An 18,769-nucleotide genomic window follows, 5' to 3' on the forward strand; every position below is an offset into this window, starting at 1 on the left:
AGTGTAGTTTTGTGTTGTTTCATGTAGCACCATGGTCCTGGAGGAACGTTGCTTCATTTTTACTGTGTACTGTACCAGCAGTTTATGGTCGAAATGACAATAAAAAGAGATTTAAATTGACTTGACTTGACTTGACTATTATGGCAACACACAAAATAATTGCTGGAGCAATTCAGCAGGCCAGGCAGTGTCTATGGAAAAGTGGAGACAGTTGACATTTCAAGCCAAGTCTCTTCATTGGTACTGGAAGAAAAGATGAGAACTCAAAGTAAGAAGGTAGGGAGGGGAGGACGAAGTACAAGGTGGCAGATGATAGGTGAAACTGGAAGAAGGGGAGGGGCTGAAGTAAAGACCTGGGAATTTGATTGGTGAAAGAGATAAAGGGCTGGAGGAGGGGGAATCTGATAGGAGACCCTCTTGTCATGCTTATGACCTCCTATGAGCCACTATGTTCGCCCTCTACAGGCACAGATGTATCCTCAGAAGTGGGGCAGGCAATCTGTTCAAACAGTCCAGTACTTCCACCTCTAAATGCCCACCTCGGCCAGACCTAGGAGCAGACCCAACAAAGTTCCTCAATTGTTCGGCCATGTCCACTCTGTGTCGCCAAAGATCAGGAGCGTGGGGCTACAGCAAAACCAGAATTTAATAAGCATTCCCCTCTAACATTCAGGGAGGGACATTGACCTTCCACATTCCATTAACACATGTAGCGCGTGTTTGGCCCTTGCAGATCTGATAACAGCAATCAGGCGCCAACACCTCATCTAACCTGTTCACTGGTCTAGCCTGACAGGCATTGCCTTCAGAATGATTCACAGCTCCACCCATAGTTTGTTGCTGCTGTATAGGAAATGAGGTTCTGTGCAGGGATCCAGCGAAATTATGTCAACAGCTCAGATGGGTTTTGAGTGGAAAAAGGTCTAACGAACATTAACATTATCACCTTCTTTCCCTCCCGGATAGTCTCCAACGTATAATCGCACCAATTGCTGATAACTCAATGCTCTGTAGTTGTTTATTTCTGCTCCTCCTATTATATCGCACATCAAGCGGTGAGTTAACATCTCACTGTAAAAAGCCAGCAATTTGCAAGAACACAAGAACAAGGGACTAGAATAAAGGAGTGGAAAAGGCCACAGGATATTAATGACTACAGAACTAGCCACCTCTGCATCTTGAAAATGGTTGTGTTGATATAATAATGCCGGAAACTCTTTGACTTTTTATTTAAGTGGATGTGCAGTGTGAAATACTTAGAAGGATGCATCGCAACAAAATCTTTCATAGATTCCACCTCACAGTGTTTGATATGATGGTGCAGAGGGACGGCGGTCTTGTGGTAAGATTGCGGCATTTGTACACACAGCAGGCTCTCGATAGACAATCAAAGGTGTTTATTTCTTTGTTGAATGTGTTTTTATACATAGTAAGACTATTCTTAACTCCAATAACTATATGTACAATAGGTTTACCACATCAGTGAGCTGCTCCTTGTGTGGAGTAGCAGACCAGGGTGTCGTAAGAGCCAGCCAGCAGTTCAGAGAAGGCAAATCAGTTTGGGTAGTCAGGTCGAAGGATTCTAGTCGTGACAAGTGGTTTGCCAAATTGGGTTCAGAGGAGCTGACCTGGGTGCAGATCATGCTACTGCCTGCTACTTAGAGGCAACGGAGTTGGTGCCTTCAAGTTGGCATGAAGGTGGTGTGTAGTGAAACTATGAGTGACTGTCTTGTTCATTTCTTTTGCGATCGCAAGACTTTGTTGGACGTTGATTGCTGCAAGCCGATTCTCCAGGAGGCGCTCGTGGAGTGAGGTTACTTCTTGGCTTCGCTGCATTACTGTTTCATATTATATCCATGAGCACCTCTATTTAATCTACTTTTATCTACACTAAAAGACTCTTACAATAGAATTTTTTTTTCTTTTTTCTTTTTTGTAAGTTTGGATTCTGAACTTTGAAGATATGAGTAAAGAAACAAGTACAAAACCTAAACTTTGAGACCCTAAATCTGTAAAAGACGCCAATGGCAACGGGAAAAAGAAATCTGATCCTAAACAACCTGAAATAACCTATGATATAAAGTTGAATTTGTTTCGTGAACAATCTGAAGAAATACGTCGAAGTGTGAGAGAAGAGATTAGGTCAATTACAGATTCTATTAATCTTCTTGACCATGAAATTAAACAGCAACAAAACAAAATTACCGAATTGGAGGAGGAAGCACAGAAAAGGGATCAAAAAATTGAGAGCTTGGAACTAAAAGTTTCTTCGACAGATAAACAGCTGGAGAGTCTTAAATCCAAGATTATTGATCTTGAAAATTGATCCAGAAGACAGAACTTACGTATAATCGGTCTCCCTGAGGACGTCGAGAAAGGAAACTCTAGAGTATTCTTTTCTGATCTTTTAAAGGTTGCGTTCAGCTCTGAATTCCCGGATGATCCTCCATTACCTGATCGTGCTCATTGTATTTTACGTCGAAAACCAGATTCTCTATCTAATCCGAGACCAATAATTATCCGATTTCATTATGTTCGTCAAAGAGCAACTCATCCGAGTTGCCCGATGGCAGGGAATGATTAATTTTCAAGATTATCAGTTCCGATTGGTTGAGGATTTCAGTCCCGAAGTGATGAGGGCGCAACTGGTTTTCAAACCTCTGATGTTGGAATGTTACCAAAAAGGTCTCAAACCAGCGTTATTGTACCCTGCTGGTTTAAGAATTTCTCCTCCGAACAGCCAGCGATGTTTCTTTAATTCTAAGTGCTGCTCGAAGTTTCTTGAGAAATTTTAATCAGGTGACACGGCCTAATTAATGTACAACTCTTGTAATATTGGTTTCGATTTTACGTCTTTTCTCACAACTTATGACCCTAACCCCAATCCCACTGACCCCCCATTGCCGAGGGTGAATAGCCGTCAACCCCGCCAACAGTGCAATTGCTTTCGTGCTGATAAGGTGTGAGTCACCTAATGATCAGCCATGAAACAAAATACCAAGTGCGAGTAAATAATCATACTTTATAGCAAATGTTTGGTGTTGGGTTAGTAGAAACAACTACAAGAAATGGTGCCACATAAGTAACTTATCAGTCTTGTGCACATAATATTTTAATACGTTGGTGCTCATGCCTCCGATTCCATCCACAACATCCTTCCCAGACTCTGGCCACCCTCCGAACCCCCGAGGTTCAGTTTCCATCACCCGGGAACCCCGTCCGTTCCTCACACGTCTGTCCTTTCCGCTCGCCTCCCGAAAAAGCCCGCGCTCCTCAACTCAACACACATATACAAGATAACAGAACATGACTTCCATTGGCTAACAAATGAATACAATTTCCATTATCTCCCTGTATAACCCAAACATTGCAGTTACAGAGAACCCCTTGTTCAGCAGTTAACATTATGAGAAGCCATTTTAATATAACACTTCAGAGAAGCCATTTTGGTAATAAGCGATCAACAGTTAAAAGTCCACCTATTTTACTGAGAGCCCTACACCTATAATTCATTTATGAAGGTTGACTTCTATAAGTTTAAGATTTTTGGTTTTGATTGGTAGTGTAGGTATTTTTTCGTATTTTACCTAAATTTTCCTTTATTGGCAGATTCATTTTTTTTCCTTTCCTTTCATTTTGTTAATTTATAAAGTTATGATTTCTGAAACAGTTGTTACCGGTTGGATCTTAAATCTTTTATTGTATGAGGGGGAATATCATGTTTTTATCCTTTGTATAACCATGATGGCATTTTGTCTTCTTCCCACAATACCTTTTGTTTTCTTTTACTGCACCATCTTTTTGGGTTCTTCTTCCCATAATACTTTTCTTTTTCCTGATAACCCTTTTTTTCATTTAACTTTCTGCCTTAAAAATATTCAATATTTAATAATATGTATTGGTGTCTCTTTTTATTATTATTCCAGAAACTATAATATGAAGGTATTTTATTTTATTGTATCTGTTAATTTTTTGTCTTTTTCGTTGTTATAGTGTAGTTTTTTTTTCTGTTTTGGATTTTAGGTGGTCTTAGACAATAGACAATAGGTGCAGGAGTAGGCCATTTGGCCCTTCAAGCCAGCACTGCCATTCACTGTGATCATGGCTGATCATCCACAATCAGTATCCAGTTCCTGCCTTATCCCCATAACCTTTGATTCCGCTATCTTTAAGAGCTCTATCCATCTCTTTTTTGAAAGCATCCAGAGACTTGGCCTCCACAGCCTTCTGGGGCAGAGCATTCTATATATCCACCACTCTCTGGGTGAAAAAGTTTTTCCTCAACTCCGTTCTAAATGGCCTACCCCTAATTCTTAAACTGTGGCCTCTGGTTCAGGACTCACCCATCAGTGGGAACGTGCTTCCTGCTGGTAGCGTGTCCAATCCCTTAATAATCTTATATGTTTCATGTGCCCTAATTTTGCCCACTAATCTCCTATGCGGGACTTTATCAAAGGCTTTCTGAAAGTCCAGGTACACTACATCCACTCGCTCTCCCTTGTCCATTTTCATAGTTACATCCTCAAAAAATTCCAGAAGATTAGTCAAGCACGATTTCCCCTTCATAAATCCATGCTGACTCAGACCAATCCTGTTACTACTATCCAGATGTGTCGTAATTTCATCTTTTATAATTGACCCCAGCATCTTTCCCACCACCGACGTCAGGCTAACCGGTCTATAATTCCCTGTTTTGTCTCTTCCTCCCTTCTTGAAGAGAGGGACAACATTAGCCACCCTCCAATCCACAGGAACTGATCCTGAATCTATAGAACATTGGAAAGTGATTACCAATGTGTCCACGATTTCTAAAGCTACCTCCTTAAGTACCCTGGGATGCAGACCATCAGGTCCCGGGGACCTATCAGCCTTCAGACCCAACAGCCTATCCAACACCATTTCCTGCCTAATATAAATTTCCTTCAATTCATCCATTAGGTCCTTTGGCCACTATTACATCTGGGAGATTGTTTGTGTCTTCCCTAGTGAAGACAGATCCAAAGTATCTGTTCAACTCGTCTGCCATTTCCTTGTTCCCCATGATAAATTCACCCGCTTCTGTCTTCAAGGGTCCAATTTTGATCTTAACTATTTTTTTCCTTTTCACATACCTAAAGAAGCTTTTACTATCCTCCTTTATATTCTTGGCTAGTTTACCTTCGTACCTCATTTTTTTCTCCATGTGTTGCCTTTTTAGTTACCTTCTGTTGCTCTTTAAAAGTTTCCCAATCCTCCGGCTTCCCACTCGTCTTTGCTATGTTATACTTCTCTTTTATTTTTATATTGTCCATTACTTCCCTTGTCAGCCACGGCCTCCCCTTACTCCCCTTAGGATCTTTCTTCCTCTTTGGAACAAACTGATCCTGCACCTTCCGCATTATTCCCAGAAACACTTGCCATTGCTGTTCCACTGTCATCCCTGTTAGGGTATTGTTCCATTGAACATTGCCCAGCTCCTCCCTCATAGCACCATAGTTCCCTTTGTTCAACTGTAATACTGACACTTCTGAGTTTCCCTTCTCCCTCTCAAATTGTAGATTAAAACTTATCATATTATAGTCACTACTTCCTAATGGCTCCTTTACCTCGAGGTCCCTGATCAAATCCGGTTCATTGCACAACACTAAATCTAGAATTGCGTTCTCTCTGGTAGGCTCCAGTACAAGCTGTTCTCAGAATCCATCTCGGAGGGAGTCCACAAACTCCCTTTCTTGGGGTCCAGTACCAACCTGATTCCTCCAGTCTACCTGCATGTTGAAGTCCCCCATAACAACTGTAGCATTACCTTTGCGACATGCCAATATTAACTCTTGATTCAACTTACACCCTACATCCAGACTACTGTTTGGGGGCCTGTAGATAACTCCCATTAGGGTCTTTCTACCCTGTGAATTTCTCAGTTCTATCCATACTGACTCTGCGTCTCCTGATTCTATGTCCCCCCTCGCAAGGGACTGAATATCATTCCTCACCAACAGAGCCACCCCACCCCCTCTGCCCATCAGTCTGTCCTTTCGATAGGACATTAATCCTTGAATATTCATTTCCCAGGCCCTGTCCACTTGAAGCCATGTCTCTGTTATTCCCACAACATCATACTTACCAATTTCTAACTGTGCCTCAAGCTCATCCACTTTATTTCTTATACTCCGTGCATTCATATACAATACTTTTAATTCATTACTCCCCTCACCTCCCATTTCAATTCCTATTTCACTTGGCCATACTGTACGATCCCTTCTTGAGCTTTCTGCTCTGTTGATTCAGCTGTCATTCTTAACTTTTCTTATTCTACCTTTCCCTTTATCTCCATCCTTATGTTTCCATTTCGTCTTCTTACCAACATATATTTTATGAGCTGCCTTCTGGAGAAATGGAGGTAGATTTAGTGTTAGTTAGCTCTCTGGCCTTTCCTTGGCTTAGTTCTGGGTTTTTTCGGGTGGTGAGTGGGGGACCTTTACTATTAGTTTGTTTTTCAATTGGGCTAATTTAGAACTACAAAAATGTCTGCAGTGTCATAACTTCTGTTTCCTTTCTAAATGTTGGTTCCTCTTCCGATTTCATGAGTTTACGTTTTGGTTAACTCTTTACATACAATAAGGTTGATTTTTGGTAAATATGGCTCAGAGGATTAATTTTGTTTCTTGGAATTCAAATGGATTAAACCATCCAATTAAAAGAAAAAAGATTTTTAAAGCATTCCAAAGAATGAATGCTCATATTACTTTTGCACAAGAAACTCATGTGAGGAAAGAGGATAATCAGTGCTTTTTTAAGTTTTGGAAGAAAAATCAGTATCATTCAAACTCCAAAGCTGAAGTGCAAGGAGTTTCAATTTTTATAGATTCCTCAGTTGTATTTCTGTGTCAAGATACTTTCTCTGACCAGAATGGTAGATTGTTGTTAATAACTGGTTTACGTTTTAATAAAAAAGTTGTTATGGTTAATGTTTATGCCCCAAATGTGGATTACCCTGAATTTATCAGGCAATTATTTACCTCCTTTCCTAATTTAAGTGATTATATGATGATAATGGGTGGTGACTTTAACTGTTGTTTAAATCCATCAATGGATAAATCTATATCGACTCAGGCTTTACCGAACAAGTCGGTTACTCTTATCAACTCGCTACTGATTGATTCCGGAATCTCAGAGATCTGGAGATTTCTACATCCTAAGGATAAGGAATTTTCATTTTCTCACATGTACATCAGTCTTATTCTAGGATTGACTATTTTTTTATAGACTCTCGTTTAATTCCATCCGTGATTGACTGTAATTATGACATTATCGCCATTTCTGGTCATGCACCATTGAATCTCTCTATCAAGTTAATGGACATATCTTCTAATACTAGACAATGGTGTTTTAATTCTAATTTGCTTCAAGATTCGGATGTTGTAAAATTCATTAAGGATCAGATTGACTTCTTTTTTTTAACTAATGCTACGGATGAAATCTCCAGTGGGGTCATATGGGACACTTTTAAAGCATATATCCGCGGTCAGATTATTTCCTACTCTGCTGGATTGAAAAAACGTATTAAGAATGAAATACTTGTGTTGATTGATAAGATTAAAGATATTGATAAAAAAATATGCTACTGCTCCTAATGAGGAGCTTTACAGAGAACTGAACTTCAAATGGAGCATCGTTTACTCTTAACATCGTCAATTGAAAACCAACTAATGAAAACAAGAAGTGAGTTTTATATATACAGTGATAAATCTGGTAAATTATTAGCTAATCAATTAAAAATAGCTTCGGTTAAACATCAAATTATTAAGATTCGTAAACCTGATGATACATTGACAGTTGATCATGATGAGATAAATAAATCTTTTCAAGAATTTTATACATTTTTTTATCAGTCAGAATTCCCTCATGATCCCAATGAGATGTATGACTTTTTAAGGAAATTGAACTTTCCGAAATTGATGCCCGAAGAATGTTTAAAATTAGAAACACCTACTACAGATGAAGAAATAAAGGGTGCTATTTCTTCAATGAATTCTGGCAAATCACCTGGTCCAGATGGCTATACAGTAGAATTTTTTAAGTCTTCCTCTTCTATTCTTTCCCCTTGGTTGTGCAGAGTTTTTAAAGATGCAGTTAGTATAGGTAAACTACCACAATCATTTTATGGAGCCTCTATTTCCCTAATTTAAAAAAAAGGATCCTACTGAATGTGCATCATCTAGAACGATATCCTTATTCAATGTAGATTCTAAGATTTTTTCTAAAATATTAGCATCTAGGTTAGAAAAGGTATTACTTCAAATTATTTCTGCGGATCAAACCGGATTTATTAAAAATTGTTATTCATCTTTCAATATTAGGAGATTAATGAATATTGTTTATACTCCTTCACTTAGAACTCCAGAGTATGTCATTTCATTAGATGCTGAGAAAGCCTTTGACAGAGTTGAATGGCCATATTTATTCAGTACGCTTGAAAGTTTAATTTCAGTCCGATATTTATATCCTGAATTAAATTGATGTATCATACTCCTCTAGCTTCGGTTTTTACTAATAATCAAAGATCTCCCTTTTTTCGATTATTTCGTGGTACTAGGCAGGGTTGTCCTTTAAGTCCTTTATTATTCGCTGTTGCTTTAGAACCTTCAGCAATTGCTATCAGAGATTCACCAAATATTTTTGGTATTATTCCTGGGAATGAGATACATAAGTTATCATTGTAGCTCCCCTGGCCAGCCTTAGGGTCGCTCAGCTCGCTGTCGTCTAGGGAAACAGCCCTCGGCCCCGGCAAACTGGGTAATTAGTTTGTGTGGATGCTGTGTGATGTACCCCACCCCGCCCAAATAACAGACAATACACCAGATACAATTAAATGATTTACCGTTTATAGATATTACTGGAACTATATAATTAATAGAGAATAAAATATAAAAGGAAAATAAAAGACACCACACTTATCAAAATTCGATCTCTTCATGTACAAACAGTTGGAGCTCAGGACCCATCTTCCTCACACTGCGACCCCTCGGACCACCTCGACTGGCCACCTGGGACCAACAACGGTGGTCAACCAGACGCTCCACATGAGTCTGTCTCTGTCGCCTTTCCTTGCCGAACGCCCCGCTCGGGGTCCGACCCCGTTAGTGGACTCACAGCACCTGGTCCATCCTCTGTCTCTCTCTCCCGCCTTCTGCCCCAAAACCCCATGCATACTATATCTTCAGACACACCAAAAGCATAACAACTATCGCAATTGGTTCATTCGTCCTCTTATCAATAGATAATCCAAAACAGACTGGTAGTGGGAAGGACTTTCTCAGCAGTTAACATAACAAAGAAGCCCTTTCAATTATAACATAACAAAGAAGCCATTTTAATTAGACTACACAGTGACATAAAAAAAGAAACCCCTTACATCATTATATGCAGATGATTTATTATTTTATATTTCTGACCCAGAGAAATCCATTCCTGCAATTTTATCTTTTATCTAAGTTTAGTAATTTTTCTTGCTACAAACTGAATCTTAGTAAGAGTGAACTTTTTCCGTTATATATACAGGTTCCAAATTATAAATGCTTACCATTTAGATTAGTTACTGATTACTTCATTTACTTAGGAGTAAAAATTACCAAGGAGCATAAGGATTTATTGAAGGCTAATTTTTTACCTTTATTTGATCAGATTAAATGTTTGTTTACCAAATGGTCACCAATGTCTTTGTCATTAATTGGTCGGATCAACGCTGTCAAGATGATTATTTTACCTAAGTTTTTATATTTATTTCAAGCATTGCCAATTTTTATCCCGAAATCCTTTTTGATATTGTTGATTCAAAAATTTCTTCATACATATGGCAGAATAAAAATCCTAGACTAGGTAAAAGATACTTACAGAAGCCCAAAAAGGAGGGCGGTTTAGCATTGCCAAACTTTAGATTTTATTATTGGGCAATTAATATTCGTTATTTAAAATTCTGGATATGGAATTTAGACACAGTTTCAAGTCCACAATAGGTTAATCTTAAATGTAAATTTGTTTCAGGGTCTTAATTGGGCTCTATTTTAGGGACCCCGCCGCCCTTTGATTTTTCTAAATTGGATAAACAAATGGATAACCCGATAGCTAAATATACTCTATGAATATGGTTTCAGTTTCGAAAAATTTTTGGATTGAATCAATTTATTTTAGCAAGCCCTATTCTATCCAATTTTCTTTTTCAATCCTCTTTTTTGGACCAAGCCTATCTAGTCTGGAAAACAAAAGGTATAATATGATTTTCTGATCTATTTTTGGATAATTGTTTCATGTCTTTTGAACAATTATCTAATAAATATAATTTACCTAGATCCCATTTCTTTAGATATTTACAGATTAGAAACTTTTTAAATACTGTTCTTATTACCTTTCCGATTTCATATTCAACGGATATAATGGATAAAATTTTAGATTTAAATCCTTTTCAGAAAGGTTCAGTAGCAATTATTTATAATATGATTATGAAAATAAATCCAGATGTATCAAATACAATTATGAACGTCTGAGAAAGGGAACTTAAGCTTACTTTATCTACAGAGAAATGGCAAAAAAAATTTCAGTTAGTTAATTCTTCTTCTATTTGTGCTAAACATATGTTGATACAGTTTAAAGTAGTACAGGTTTCCCCCGCCATCCGAAGTTAGAGCATTCCTATGAAATGGTTCATAAGCCGGAATGTCATAAAGCGAAGAAGCAATTACCATTTATTTATACGGGAAAAATTTGTGAGCGTTCGCAGACCCAAAAATAACCTACCAAATCATGCCAAACAACACATAAAACCTAAAATAACAGTAACGTATAGTAAAAACAGGAATGATATGATGAATACACAACCTATATAAAGTAGAAATACTTTTCCACAATCATTGCTGCACTATCCTCCGTAGCAAAAATCTCACACAAGCGCCATCGGCAAAAACACGGTGCAAGCGCTCTCCAGTAACCATTAAGCTATGAAGCTGCCAAATCATACCAAATAACACGTAAAAATATACAGCCGGTATAAAGTAGAAATAATGTATGTACAGTGTAGAATCACTTACCGGAATTGGAACAGCGCCGAGCACACTGATGATGGTGTGTTAGGCTGAGTCGTCGGAGGATGGGGTGGTGCAGTGGCCCCACCCTCCGGACAGCAGATAGATACCAAAGATACCGATCCGCAAAGCATGCAGGGGTACAGCGGTAGCCGGGACGCACCCAGCACATCTTTAAGAAAAAAGCCGAAACAAACAAGCTAATTAATTAGGTGTCGCCCAGCATGTAAATGTCAGCCCAGATCAGAGGGAACGCAATCGGCAATCACCTCTGATCTGGGCCGACATTTACATTCCAGGCAGCACCTAATTAATTAGCTTGTTTATTTCAGCTTTTTTTCTTAAAGATGTGCCGGGTGCGTCCTGGCTACCGCTGCATTCTTCGCGGATCGGTATCTGTCCGTGGCCCGGAGGTTGGGGTGGTGGGACGCTGGGGTGTCATCTCGTCATCTGTTTCCATCAGGGCAGGAAGGTCATCTTCTTCTATGTCTGCCTGCCTCGATGTCGAAGGTCAAGGTTCATTGTCTGCTGTGGCTGATGTGGAAGGCTTGCTTGACTGCTTAGCCTCGCGCATTTTAAGATCATATAGTTCCTTGTAAGCACTCAAACCATCCTGCAAATATGCCCTAAATTGACGTACTCTTTCAAAATTAAAGTCGTACTTTATCATTGCAGCAAAAATCTCACACAGTTGCTTCACGCTCAGTTCCTGGACGACTTCACTTTCGGTCCGTTCGCTACTGCATTCGGTTTTGATTGTTATCCTTTCCTCTTCCAATTGCATCAGCTCTTCATCTATCAGTTCTTAGTCATGAGATGCCAAAACCTCTTCAACATCATCTTCGTCAACTTCCACAAGCCAAACTCACTTTGTCCTTACTTCGTTCACCACGATTGAAACACTTAATTATGTCTAGTTTTAAGTGTAACACCCTTACGAGCTCTTTCAGGCTTTTCGGATACCTTAGAACTCATCTTGCTAACTGCTGCTCACAGGCACGTGTTTAAGCAACGCCGGCTAGAATGCAGTTCCAAATCCAGGGGAGAGCGGCTGCTCAGGGCGCAGACTGCCTTTTATCGCACGCTGCTTTTTCCGCATGCTGCCTTTTTTTGTAACCGTGAAAACACCTTCTGTTAGCGAAAACAGGGAACTAATGTAGGTCTTTCATAACAGTGAGGTTTCGTAAAGCAAACGTTCAAAAAGCGGGGGACACCTGTACACAGGGCTCACATGTCCAAGGATAAATTAGCTCGTTATTACTCTAATATAAATCCTATATGTGATGGATGCCATTCTGAGACAGCTTCATTAACTCATAAGTTTTGGTCATGCCCTTGCCTGAAGAAATATTGGGATGACATCTTTGATATTATTTCAACTGTTTTGAATATAGATCTACAACCTCATCCTATTACTGCAATCTTTGGTTTATCAATGATAGACCAATGTCCTCTGACCTCTTTAGCTTATCGGATGATTGCTTTTGTTGCACTAATGGCTAGAAGATCCATATTATTGAATTGGAAAGAGATCAATCCTCCTACCTTCTTCTTTTCAAATCTTTTTATTGTTTTATACAGGAAAAATAACATTGAAGTAACAACACTTACAATGCCTCAAAAAAAATTATCTTAAAGATTGAAAAAAAATTTTGTGGTAACAAAAAAAAAATCTACTAAGCAGAAAAGTGAGAAAAAAAAAGAACCCATTAGGTATACAACCCCGGAGTCATGTGTCATACAAAAAGCTTCTAAAAATAAACATCAAACCGCCAGCAAGAAAAGAAAATATACTAAAAAACCTTACAGTTAGATCATGGAAAAATTATATCAATTAACTCAAATAATAATAACGAGCTAATGAGCCCCATCTTTTCTCAAAATCAAATAAAGGTTCAAAGGTTCGACTTCTAATTTTCTCCAAACTAAGACATGGCATAACTTAAGAGCACCGTTGTGACTATGTGGGAGCTGATGTATCCTTCCACTGCAACAAAATGGCCCTCAATGTAACAAATGCAATAACGTGTTGGTCAGACACAGAAGTACCATGTAGGTTGTAAATTAATTTTAAGTCCTTTAGAAATTGTTGAGAAAACCAACTTCCAGAACTGTTCCAATATAGAACAAGATCAAAACATATGTGTCAGTATAGCTATCTCAGTTTTACATCTATCACAATGACTATCAACATAAGGAAAGATTTTAGAAAGTCTTTCTTTTGTCAAATGATAACGATGTACAATTTTAAATTGAATCAATGAATGGTTAGCACAAATTGAAGAGTTAACCAACTTCAATATCTGCATCCAATCAAATTAAGTTCCTTTTCCCAATACTGTTTAATCTTAGATAAAGGACGCTTATCCCATTGTAATAATAAATTATAAATTCTTCCAATAGAACCCTTCATCAAAGGGTTCATACTCATAATAGTATCTAACAGGTCAGCCTCCAATATGTAAGGAAAATTACTTAAATATTATTGTAAAAAATATCTAACTTGAAGGTATTGCAGAAAGTGTGAGTATGAAAGAGAATATTTATCAATTAATTGTTCAAAAGACATCAATCTATCTTCTTTAAATAAATCCAGAAAAGAATTAATACCTTTATTTTTCCAAAGTAAAAAAAATGGATCACTCAAAGAAGGCTTAAAAAAGTAATTTTGGTAAATTAAACTACAAAGTTTAAATTTTTTAAGATTAAAAAAATTGCGGAACTGGAGCCAAATTTGTAAAGAATACTTCATCACAGGATATAGGTTTAAATTAACAACTTTACCTAATTGCATAGGTAAAGGAGCTCCCAATAATGAGGTTAAATAAAACTGTTTTACAACTTTCAGTTCCAGATCTACCCAAATTGGCCGATCACTCTTATCAACCCAGTATAACCAAAAAGACATATATCGCACATTAACAGCCCAACAATACATTCTAAAATTAGGCAAAGCAAGACCTCCATCCTTTTTCAATTTTTGTAAATGACATTTACTAATCCTTGGTCTTTTATTATTCCAAATAAAAGATAAAATAATAGAATCAATCCAATCAAAAAACTCCCTAGTCAAAAAAACAGGAATATTCTGAGATAAAAATAAAAATTTCAGTAAAATCATCATTTTAACTATATGAATACGACCAACAAGTGAAAATGTACTCCATCTACTAAATAAATAAAAATTTCAGTAAAATCATCATTTTAACTATATGAATACGACCAACAAGTGAAAATGTACTCCATCTACTAAATAAATACTTCATAGAGTCTACTAAGGGAATAAAATCAGCTTTATAAAGATCCTTATTTTTTTTTAGTAATTATAATACCTAAATATCTAAAAAATTCTGAAACTTTAAAAGGAGTATTATCATACATACAGACAGAATCATTTAAAGGAAACAATTCACTTTTATCAAAATTTATTTTATATCCTGAAAAACCTCCAAATTCATTAAATAATTTTAGCACGGCAGGAATGGATTTGTCAGGGTTAGATATATAAACCAATAAATCATCAGCATGAAGAGAGACCTTATGCATGGTCTCATTCACAAAGATCCCATGGATATTTTTAGCCTCATGAAGAGCAATAGCAAGGGGTTCTAATATTAAATTAAACAACAAAGGACTTAATGGACAGCCTTGCCTTGTCCCCGTGAAAGCTGAAAAAAAGGAGACCTACGATTGTTAGTGACAACAGTAGCAATAGGGGCTTTATATATCATTTTAATCCAATTATTAAAATTAACACCAAAGCCAAATTTCTCTAAAACATTGAATAAATATTTCCATTCGACTCGGTCGAACGCTTTTTCAGCATCCAAAGGTACAACACATTGTGGAGTTTTAGAAGAGGATGAATATATAATGTTAAATAGTCTCCGAACATTTGAAAAAGAATAGCGATCCTTTATAAAGCCTGTTTGATCTTTACAAATAATTTTACCCAAAATATTCTCCAACTGATTGGCCATTATCTTTGACAAAATCTTAGCATCAACATTCAGTAACGAAATAGGTCTAGATGAAGCACAGTCAGTAGGATCTTTATCTTTTTTAAGAATTAAAGAAATAGAAGCCTCATAAAAGGTAGAGGGTAAGTCAACTTTCACAAAAGAATCCTTAAACATTTCCGACATATACGGAGAGAGCAACTTTCTAAATTTTTTATAAAATTCTACAGGATAGCCATCAGGTCCTGGGGACTTACCAGATTGCATTGAAAAAATAGCTTTATGAATTTCGGCTTCAGTAATTTGAGCATTGAGAGTTTTTTGATCGTCAGCTGAGATTTTAGGAAAAACAATCTTTTGTAAAAAAGCATTCATTTTAGAGGAATCTAACAGACATTGAGATTTGTATAGCTCAGCATAAAAATCTTGAAAAATCTTATTAATTTCTTCATATTCCTGAGATAAGGTACCATACTTCCTTCGAATTTTCATGATTTGCCTTTTGGCTGCAGCCATTTTTAATTGAGATGCGAACAGTTTCTTATTTTTATCTCCAGACATATAAAATTGGCTCTTTAACTTAAGCAAATAACCTTCAATGGGATGAGTTAATAACAAGTTATATTGTGATTGAAGTTCCACCCTTTGTTTAAATAAATCAGTATTGGGGGAAATTGCATAAATATTATCCAAATCTTTAATTTGTTTTGAAATTCTATCTAATTCTGCTTTAGTTTGTTTTTTAAGTTTAGCTGAATAAGAAATAATCTGACCATGTAAAAATGCTTTAAATGTATCCCATATAACTAATTTAGACATACTCCCTATATCATTAAAAAGAAAAAATTCTTTTATCTGGGTTTCAATGAAACTGACAAAGTCAGCGTTTTGCAATAATGTCTGAGACATGTGCCAAGGTGGCAAGAATGACATCATCAAATGCAAAAGACAAACTCAGAGGCGCATGATCAGATATAGCAATAGTGTCATATTCACAAGTTTTAACACTAGGCAAGAAGCGGGGATCGATTATAATATAATCGATCCTCGAATATTTTTTATAAACATGTGAGAAGAAAGAATATTCTCTATTATCGGGATGAAGATACCTCCACAAATCAATCAACCCAAAATCAATCAAAAAAGAATTAATAAATGACGCGGATCGATTTGGAAGTCGCTGATTGGTTGAGCTCTTATCAATCATAGGGTTTAAACAGCAATTAAAATCCCCACCCATTATGAGCATATATTCATTTAAGTCAGGCAGTAAAGCAAATACCTTTTTTAAAAAAAAGGATCATCTAAGTTAGGACCATACAAATTAACCAAAACAACTTTTCTGTTACAGATTGTTCCTTTATCAATTAAAAATCTACCATTAGAATCTGATTCAATATCCTCTTGAATAAATACATTATGTTTAATGAAAATAGACACATCTTTTGTTTTACTCTGAGAAGTAGAGTGGAATTGCAAACCATTCCACCATCTAAAAAATCTATTTTGATCTCCCGCCCTGATATGTGTCTCCTGAGTAAAAATTATATCAGGTTGGAATCGGTTAATAATTTTAAAAATCTTCCTTCGTTTAATAGGATGATTCCAACCACGTACATTCCAACTTATTATATTAATCCGTTTGAACACCATACTATAATTTTATTCTACTTTATACATGCACAGAGCACATACCAATACGGGATGATCAAAGATGGCGGTGATGAAGAATACAACCAAATAAAAAACACACACGCTCCGGAACCACACAAAAGGAAAAAAATCCTAACTCTAAACCCACCCACCCACACCCGGAAACCCGAAAGAGGCAAGTGATCTACAATAGAATTCAAAGCTGCTGACTGCTCTGTCTGTGTTTTCTTTCCCTCCCCACAGTTAGTAAAAAAGTAGAGTGACCTTGTGAAAAAAACAATAAAGTCTTGGCAAAAAAAGGTATTTACATTCCATCGACTAATAAACAAGAAAGAACCAAAATAATGTTATCTCTTAGAGAGAAAAACCAACAATATGCAATAAAGAACAACTCTCCGTCTTCCATAATTAGTCTCTCGATGAAATATACAAGTGACCTTCATAAATCTTCTTTCCAAAATGCAAATAATATACAAATAGCCAAACAGCCTTTCAAATGGATCATTCAACAGCGGTATCAGTGACAGCGGCAGGTAAAGTCTAAACAAAATCCAGTGCAGCTTTTGGATCAAAAAAAGTACGAGGAGGAGAATTAGCAGGGAAAATTTTAATTCTTGTCGGGTACTCAGAGACGGAAAAAGTTTTTTATCATATGCCTGTTTCATTACCAGGGCAAATTTTGATCTTTGTTCCACTATCTCTCTTGGATAATCTTTGTAGAAGCGGAGCTCAGATTCCATAAATCTAAAAACTCTGTTTTCTTGCCTGTCTCATGATTTGATCTTTAATTTTAAAGTGATGAAAGCAAACCAGAACAGATTTTGGTTTACTAGGATCCATCGATTTCGAGATAAACGCCCTGTGTGCCCTTTCTATAGCAGGCTGCTTTGATAGAATGGTAGGAAATAAAGTGTGGAAAAGCTTACCAAAGTAAGCCGTTAGATCTCCATTTTCAGCTCCTTCCTGCAGCCCAACAATTCTTATATTCCTTCGTCAAGACCTAGTTTCCAGATCTATAATCTTATTTTGGTATCTATCCAAACAAGTTGTAGCTTTAGACAGCTTTTGCTTAGTTATCTTCAATTCCTCTTCGTGTGAAATAACTTGAGTTTCCAGGTCTTTAAGTTTTCCCAGAAATGACTTCATTTCATTAGTATTCTTTTCCAGTTGGCCTTTAATTGATCCATTGTCATAGTCATAGTCATAGTCATACTTTATTGATCCCGGGGGAAATTGGTTTTCGTTACAGTTGCACCATAAATAATAAATAGTAATAGAATCATAAATAGTTAAATAGTAATATGTAAATTATGCCAGTAAATTATGAAAAAAATCCAGGACCAGCCTATCGGCTCAGGGTGTCTGACCCTCCAAGGGAGGAGTTGTAAAGTTTGATGGCCACAGGCAGGAATGTCTTCCTATGACGCTCGGCACTGCATCTCAGAGGAATGAGTCTCTGGCTGAATGTACTCCTGTGCCCACCCAGTACATTATGTAGTGGATGGGAGACATTAACCAAGATGGCATGCAACTTAGACAGCATCCTCTTTTCAGACACCACCGTCAGAGAGTCCAGTTCCATCCCCACAACATCACAGGCCTTACGAATGAGTTTGTTGATTCTGTTGGTGTCTGCTACCCTCAGCCTGCTGCCCCAGCACACAACAGCAAACATGATAGCACTGGCCACCACAGACTCATAGAACATCCTCAGCATCATCCGGCAGATGTTAAAGGACCTCAGTCTCCTCAGGAAATAGGGACGGCTCTGACCCTTCTTGTAGATAGCCTCAGTGTTCTTAGACCAGTCCAGTTTATTGTCAATTCGTATCCCCAGGTATTTGTAATCCTCCACCGTGTCCACACTGACCCCCTGGATGGAAACAGGGCTCACCGGTACCTTAGCCCTCCTCGGGTCTACCACCAGCTCCTTAGTCTTTTTCACATTAAGCTGCAGATAATTCTGCTCACACCATGTGACAAAGTTTCCTACCGTAGCCCTGTACGCAACCTCATCTCCCTTGCTGATGCATCCAACTATGGCAGAGTCCATAAGACCATAAGACAAAGGAGCAGAAGTAGGCCATTCGGCCCATTGAG

At 37.5% G+C, this 18,769-nt stretch overlaps 1 protein-coding gene across 2 annotated transcripts in view; it reads right to left on the minus strand.

Annotated features, from left to right (window-relative positions):
- LOC134342832 (cadherin-like protein 26) overlaps positions 1–18,769 on the minus strand; it is a 112,693-nt gene that overhangs the window by 89,453 nt on the left and 4,471 nt on the right. Inside the window, exon 1 of one of the 2 annotated variants that reach the window (XM_063041445.1) lies at positions 2,346–2,508. The exons of the other annotated variant lie outside the window; for it this stretch is intronic. The gene's annotated coding sequence lies outside the window, so the exon portion shown is untranslated. Of the gene's footprint in view, positions 1–2,345; positions 2,509–18,769 lie in introns of those variants that run through there. 2 annotated transcript variants of the gene reach the window in all.

The sequence above is a fragment of the Mobula hypostoma genome, chromosome 2, assembly GCF_963921235.1.
Source record: "Mobula hypostoma chromosome 2, sMobHyp1.1, whole genome shotgun sequence".
NCBI lineage: Eukaryota > Metazoa > Chordata > Chondrichthyes > Myliobatiformes > Myliobatidae > Mobula > Mobula hypostoma.